Source organism: Ranitomeya imitator, chromosome 10 (assembly GCF_032444005.1).
Source record: "Ranitomeya imitator isolate aRanImi1 chromosome 10, aRanImi1.pri, whole genome shotgun sequence".
Classification (NCBI taxonomy): domain Eukaryota; kingdom Metazoa; phylum Chordata; class Amphibia; order Anura; family Dendrobatidae; genus Ranitomeya; species Ranitomeya imitator.
The window spans coordinates 146,929,360-146,936,902 of NC_091291.1; positions in this window are offsets into that span (position 1 = coordinate 146,929,360).

Consider the following 7,543-nt stretch of genomic DNA (forward strand, 5'->3'; position numbering starts at 1 on the left):
GCTGAAGAACATGGACATTAGTGCACTGTACTGTATTCATAAAAGAAGGGCCGCGAGAGTGACAAGCAATCAGGAGGGGCTGCGGTTACAGAGCGACAGTAGCCCCAAATATGTATCTGCCTGATTGTGTCAGGAGAGCTCAGGTTCGATAGCTATGGGTTGGTGTCAACTTCTCTTACAATTTAAGCCAATTTCTGCAATTTCTAGTAAAAGTGTTGGGTCCCAGGTCCATCCCCTTCATCTAACCCATACGCATATTTAGACTCCAGATCCATCCCCTTCATCTAACCCATACGCACATTTAGGCCCCAGGTCCATCCCCTTCATCTAACCCATACGCACATTTAGGCCCCAGGTCCATCCCCTTCATCTAACCCATACGAACATTTAGGCTTCAGGTCCATCCTCTTCATCTAACCCATACGAACATTTAGGCTCCAGGTCCATCCCCTTCCTCTAACCCATACGAACATTTAGGCTTTAGGTCCATCCTCTTCATCTAACCCATACGAACATTTAGGCTCCAGGTCCATCCCCTTCCTCTAACCCATACGAACATTTAGGCTTTAGGTCCATCCTCTTCATCTAACCCATACGAACATTTAGGCTCCAGGTCCATCCCCTTCCTCTAACCCATACGAACATTTAGGCTCCAGGTCCATCCCCTTCATCTAACCCATACGAACATTTAGGCTTCAGGTCCATCCTCTTCATCTAACCCATACGAACATTTAGGCTCCAGGTCCATCCCCTTCATCTAACCCATACGAACATTTAGGCTTCAGGTCCATCCTCTTCATCTAACCCATACGAACATTTAGGCTTCAGGTCCATCCTCTTCATCTAACCCATGCAAACATTTAGGCTTCAGGTCCATCCTCTTCATGTAACCCATACGAACATTTAGGCTCCAGGTCCATCCCCTTCATCTAACCCATACGAACATTTAGGCTTCAGGTCCATCCTCTTCATCTAACCCATACGCACATTTAGGCCCCAGGTCCATCCCCTTCATCTAACTTATATGTACATTTAGGCTCCAGGTCAATCCCCTTCCTCTAACCCATACGAACATTTAGGCCCCAGGTCCATCCCCTTCATCTAACCCATATGCACATTTAGGCCCCAGGTCCATCCCCTTCCTCTAACCCATACGAACATTTAGGCTTCAGGTCCATCCTCTTCATGTAACCCATACGAACATTTAGGCTCCAGGTCCATCCCCTTCATCTAACCCATACGAACATTTAGGCTCCAGGTCCATCCCCTTCATCTAACCCATACGAACATTTAGGCTTCAGGTCCATCCTCTTCATCTAACCCATACGAACATTTAGGCTCCAGGTCCATCCCCTTCATCTAACCCATACGAACATTTAGGCTTCAGGTCCATCCTCTTCATCTAACCCATACGAACATTTAGGCTTCAGGTCCATCCTCTTCATCTAACCCATGCGAACATTTAGGCTTCAGGTCCATCCTCTTCATGTAACCCATACGAACATTTAGGCTTCAGGTCCATCCTCTTCATCTAACCCATACGCACATTTAGGCTCCAGGTCCATCCCCTTCATCTAACCCATACAAACATTTAGGCTTCAGGTCCATCCTCTTCATCTAACCCATACGAACATTTAGACTCCAGGTCCATCCCCTTCATCTAACCCATACGAACATTTAGGCTTCAGGTCCATCCTCTTCATCTAACCCATACGAACATTTAGGCTTCAGGTCCATCCTCTTCATCTAACCCATGCGAACATTTAGGCTTCAGGTCCATCCTCTTCATGTAACCCATACGAACATTTAGGCTCCAGGTCCATCCCCTTCATCTAACCCATACGAACATTTAGGCTTCAGGTCCATCCTCTTCATCTAACCCATACGCACATTTAGGCCCCAGGTCCATCCCCTTCATCTAACTTATATGTACATTTAGGCTCCAGGTCAATCCCCTTCCTCTAACCCATACGAACATTTAGGCCCCAGGTCCATCCCCTTCATCTAACCCATATGCACATTTAGGCCCCAGGTCCATCCCCTTCCTCTAACCCATACGAACATTTAGGCTTCAGGTCCATCCTCTTCATGTAACCCATACGAACATTTAGGCTCCAGGTCCATCCCCTTCATCTAACCCATACGAACATTTAGGCTCCAGGTCCATCCCCTTCATCTAACCCATACGAACATTTAGGCTTCAGGTCCATCCTCTTCATCTAACCCATACGAACATTTAGGCTCCAGGTCCATCCCCTTCATCTAACCCATACGAACATTTAGGCTTCAGGTCCATCCTCTTCATCTAACCCATACGAACATTTAGGCTTCAGGTCCATCCTCTTCATCTAACCCATGCGAACATTTAGGCTTCAGGTCCATCCTCTTCATGTAACCCATACGAACATTTAGGCTTCAGGTCCATCCTCTTCATCTAACCCATACGCACATTTAGGCTCCAGGTCCATCCCCTTCATCTAACCCATACAAACATTTAGGCTTCAGGTCCATCCTCTTCATCTAACCCATACGAACATTTAGGCTCCAGGTCCATCCCCTTCATCTAACCCATACGAACATTTAGGCTTCAGGTCCATCCTCTTCATCTAACCCATACGAACATTTAGGCTTCAGGTCCATCCTCTTCATCTAACCCATGCGAACATTTAGGCTTCAGGTCCATCCTCTTCATGTAACCCATACGAACATTTAGGCTCCAGGTCCATCCCCTTCATCTAACCCATACGAACATTTAGGCTTCAGGTCCATCCTCTTCATCTAACCCATACGCACATTTAGGCCCCAGGTCCATCCCCTTCATCTAACTTATATGTACATTTAGGCTCCAGGTCAATCCCCTTCCTCTAACCCATACGAACATTTAGGCCCCAGGTCCATCCCCTTCATCTAACCCATATGCACATTTAGGCCCCAGGTCCATCCCCTTCCTCTAACCCATACGAACATTTAGGCTTCAGGTCCATCCCCTTCCTCTAACCCATACGAACATTTAGGCTTCAGGTCCATCCTCTTCATCTAACCCATACGCACATTTAGGCCCCAGGTCCACCCCCTTCATCTAACCTATATGTACATTTAGGCTCCAGGTCAATCCCCTTCCTCTAACCCATACGAACATTTAGGCCCCAGGTCCATCCCCTTCATCTAACCCATATGCACATTTAGGCCCCAGGTCCATCCCCTTCCTCTAACCCATATGCACATTTAGGCCCCAGGTCCATCCCCTTCCTCTAACCCATACGCACATTTAGGCCCCAGGTCCATCCCCTTCCTCTAACCCATGCGAACATTTAGGTCCCAGGTCCATCCCCTTCATCTAACCCATACGCACATTTAGGCCCCAGGTCCATCCCCTTCCTCTAACCCATACGAACATTTAGGCCCCAGGTCCATCCCCTTCCTCTAACCCATACGAACATTTAGGCTTCAGGTCCATCCTCTTCATCTAACCCATACACACATTTAGGCCCCAGGTCCATCCCCTTCATCCAACCCATACGTACATTTAGGTCCCAGGTCGATCCCCTTCATTTAACCCATACGCACATTTAGGCTCCAGGTCCATCCACTTCCTCTAACCCATACGCACATTTAGGCTCCAGGTCCATCCCCTTCATCTGGACTTCATGCACTAATTTCACCGTGACCAGGTATCGTCCTATCCTAGCCTGCATATACTCACAGTCGTATTCCGTTCTCGCTGCGTCATTCGTTGCTCAAGGTGAACGCTTATTCTACCAATATTACTGAGGCTTCCTCGCCCTTACTGGAAGCTCACATGATTTATGGATGTACTGTGGGCAAAGGGGTTAAACAAACATGGCACTGATATTTATGGTGTTACCTGGGCAGGGCGTGATTGAAGGAGAGGACCAGCCTTACGTATAATACCAGGCCTCACCTCGCCGCTCTGTTAAAACTTGTGTGTGATGCTCGAGGATAACACAGACTCCATTGTGCTCCTGCGAGAGGAGTGACATAAGACGGGCAAAGAACGCCCATCTACAAAAAGAGAGCAGAACATCAGAGGGAATCATTGTTATTCTTGGTGGGTCAATTAAACTTATCAAAATGTGACCTGGCACCCAGAATGATGATCATGAAATGAATTTATGGCAAAGCAGCTGCCAAATTCAAGGATATAAAAATACAAGAATTAACAGCAGGCGCTGCTCCAGTTTTACAGGGTACGTCAGTGGGGAAGTGTCAGCCTGAGAAAAGCCCAGGCCCAAGGAGGACTGTGCAAATCATCACCCAATTGTCCTCCCCACACTGGAATAAACCTTATTATGTTCAGTGTAGTTGATGAGATCCATCACTGAGTCCAGGAGAGAACAGTGCCCAGCTAGACCCATCAAGACTGAAGAGTCCATCGTCCAAGGTGGCCTAGACTGAGAACCTTCTGAGCGGGCAGACCCCACCAACCGAGGACTGGTCACCTTGCCGGCTGCCAGGCTTTAGCTGGAGGTGGATCTCAACCAACATGGGCAGGGTGGGGTTTGGTTGCACCACTGTCCAGCGAGCCTGTACCCCACTGTAGCCCACTCCTTATTGTTCACGTAGATGAGAAGAATGAGAGGTGGATACATGGATGAAGCCTACAAGAAGAAATGTACACAGGACCCCATGAATGACCGGAGGGGAAGGGTTGGGACGTTAAGGCCTTAGCCTCGGATAAGGTCAGAAATTCTGAAGATATAAACCTGAATTACAATAACAGAAGACATGCCAATTGTGCATGTCCTGCCCTGCGAGGTGGGAACGCCACGATAGAGTCACGGTAAAGACGATTTAACGAGATGAAATGTTACACATTAATTTTATAATCCTATAAACTCCGTGCACTTGAAAGGAACAACTGGATAAATCGCATTTTATTGCATTTATATGCCCAGAGTAATGTGAGGACTATGTCGCAGCCCAGAGACAAGTCATCCTCTTCTATTAACTCTTACGCTGCTGACTCACAAGCCGATGTCTGTAGAAGAGAAGATTTATGGCAATAAGGTACCACAAAACCAGCCAGGCTGTGCATCCGGTCCTCGCGCCCGAACACTGAGGATTTCTGGGCAATAAAAAGAGTTTAAAGGGGATACTCAAACTAAACAATATAAAAGCACCTGCAAATGTAAATGAGTTTCCATCCCCGATCCCTGTCACACTCCGCACTCTGTGATGAGCACAAGGCCAAAGTGGAGCTGCCGAGGCTAGGGCCAAATATCTTCATGGTAGGACACACTCGAAAATTAACCTACATACAGTAGGCACAAAAAGTATTCAGACCCTTTACATTTTTCACTCTGTTTCATTGCAGCCATTTGATAAATTCAAGAAAGTTCATTAATGTTCACTCTGCACCCCATCTTGACTGAAAAAAAACAGAAATGTAGAAATTTTTGCAAATTTAAGCAAAAAAAATTGAAATATCCCATGGTCCTAAGTATTCAGCCCCTTTGCTCAGACACTCATATGTAAGTCCCATGCTGTCCATTTCCTTGTGATCCTCCCTGAGATGGTTCTACTCCTTCATTGGAGTCCAGCTGTGTGTAATTTAACTGATAGGACTTGATTTGGAGCGGCGCACACCTGTCTATATAAGACCTCACCGTCTTACAGTGCATGTCAGACCAAATGAGGGTCATGAGGTCAAAGGAACTGGCCAAGGAGCTCAGAGACAGAATTGTGGCACGGCACAGATCTGGCCAAGGTTACAGCAGAGTTTCTGCAGTACTCAAGGTTCATAAGAGCACAGTGGCCTCCATAATCCTTAAATGGAAGAAGTTTGGGACCACCAGAAGTCTTCCTAGACCTAGCTGAGCAATCGTGGGAGAAGAGCCTTGGTGAGAGGTAAAGAAGAACCCCAAGATCACTGTGGCTGAGCTCCAGAGATGCAGTAGGGAGATGGGAGAAAGCTCCACAAAGTCAACTATCACTGCAGCCTCCACCAGTCGGGCCTTTATGGCAGAGTGGCCGGACGGAAGCCTCTCCTCAATGCAAGACATACGAAAGCCGCATAGAGTTTACAAAAAAACACACGAAGAACTCCCAGCCTATGAGAAAAAAGATTCTCTGGTCTGATGAGATGAAGAGAGACCTTTTTGGTGATAATTCTAAGCGCTATGTGTGGAGAAAACCAGGCACTGCCTATAACCTGCCCAATACAATCCCCACAGTGAAACATGGTGGAGGCAGCATCATGCTATCTATGAGGGTGTTTTTCAGCTGCACGGACAGGACGACTGGTTGTCATTGAAGGAAACATGAATGCGGCCAAGTACAGAGATATCCTGGATGAAAACCTCTTCCAGAGTGCTCTGGACCTCAGACTTGGCCGAAGGTTCACCTTCCAACAAGACAATGACCCTAAGCACGCAGCTAAAATAACAAAGGAGCGGCTTCAGAACAACTCTGTGACCATTTTTTACTGGCCCAGCCAGAGCGCTGACCTAAACCCAATGGAGCATCTCTGGAGAGACCTGAAAATGGCGTCCACCAACGTTCACCATCCAACCTGTCGGGACTGAAGAGGATCTGCAAGGAAGAATGGCCGAGGATCCCCAAATCCAGGGGGGAAAACTTGTTGCATCATTCCCAGGAAGACGCATGGCTGTACTAGCTCAAAAGGGTCTTCTCCTCAATACTGAGCAAAGAGGCTGAAGACTTATGACCATGGGAGAGTTCAGTTTTTCTTTTCTAATAAATTTGCAAAAATTTCTATATTTCTATTTTTTTCAGTCAAGATGGGAGGGATCATTTATATTAAAAATATGAACTTTTTCAAATGTACCAAATGGCTGCAATAAAACAAAGAGTGAAAAATGTAAAGGGGTCTGAATACTTTCAGCTCCCACTGTAGATAGGTGCAGTGGATATATACAGTCTTCACACCCCTGATAAAGTCCCAGCGCTTTGACATGCAATAAAATCCTATCAAGAAGAATAATTTCAAAACTTTTTCACCATTTATTGTCGCCATTATTTGAACAAATCCATTTCAAAAATCATTTTGAGAGGGGCAATAAAAAGAACAAGACTAATATAATGTGGTTGCATAAGTGTGAGCACCCTCTTATAATTGGGGATGTGGTTGTGTTCACATTTTCGAAGTTGTATTTACAGCAATAGCCATAAACAGCTGACAACACAGCAAAGGGACCTTATAGTGGAAAGTGATGAGTCAGGAGAAGGGGACAAACATTTTTCCAAGTCATTAAATCTACCTTGAACACTGTACGCCCCTCAAAAATTGATGAAAAGATAAGTAGAACATTGGTGCTGGAGGCTGCCAGCAACATTAAAGAAGCTGCAGAAACTTCTGGAAAGAGCTGGTTTTCTACTGCATGTAACATTCTCCCATATACTTCATTTGACTGTCCTGTGGGGTAGCCCGGTAATACAAAAGCAAATCCTTAAAAAAGAAAGAAACCATCCAAGGTCTTGGGAAGACGTGCTGTGGTCTAATGAGGCCAAGGTTGAACTTTTTAACCTTAATTCCAAGCGGTATGCTTGATACAAAGCCAAC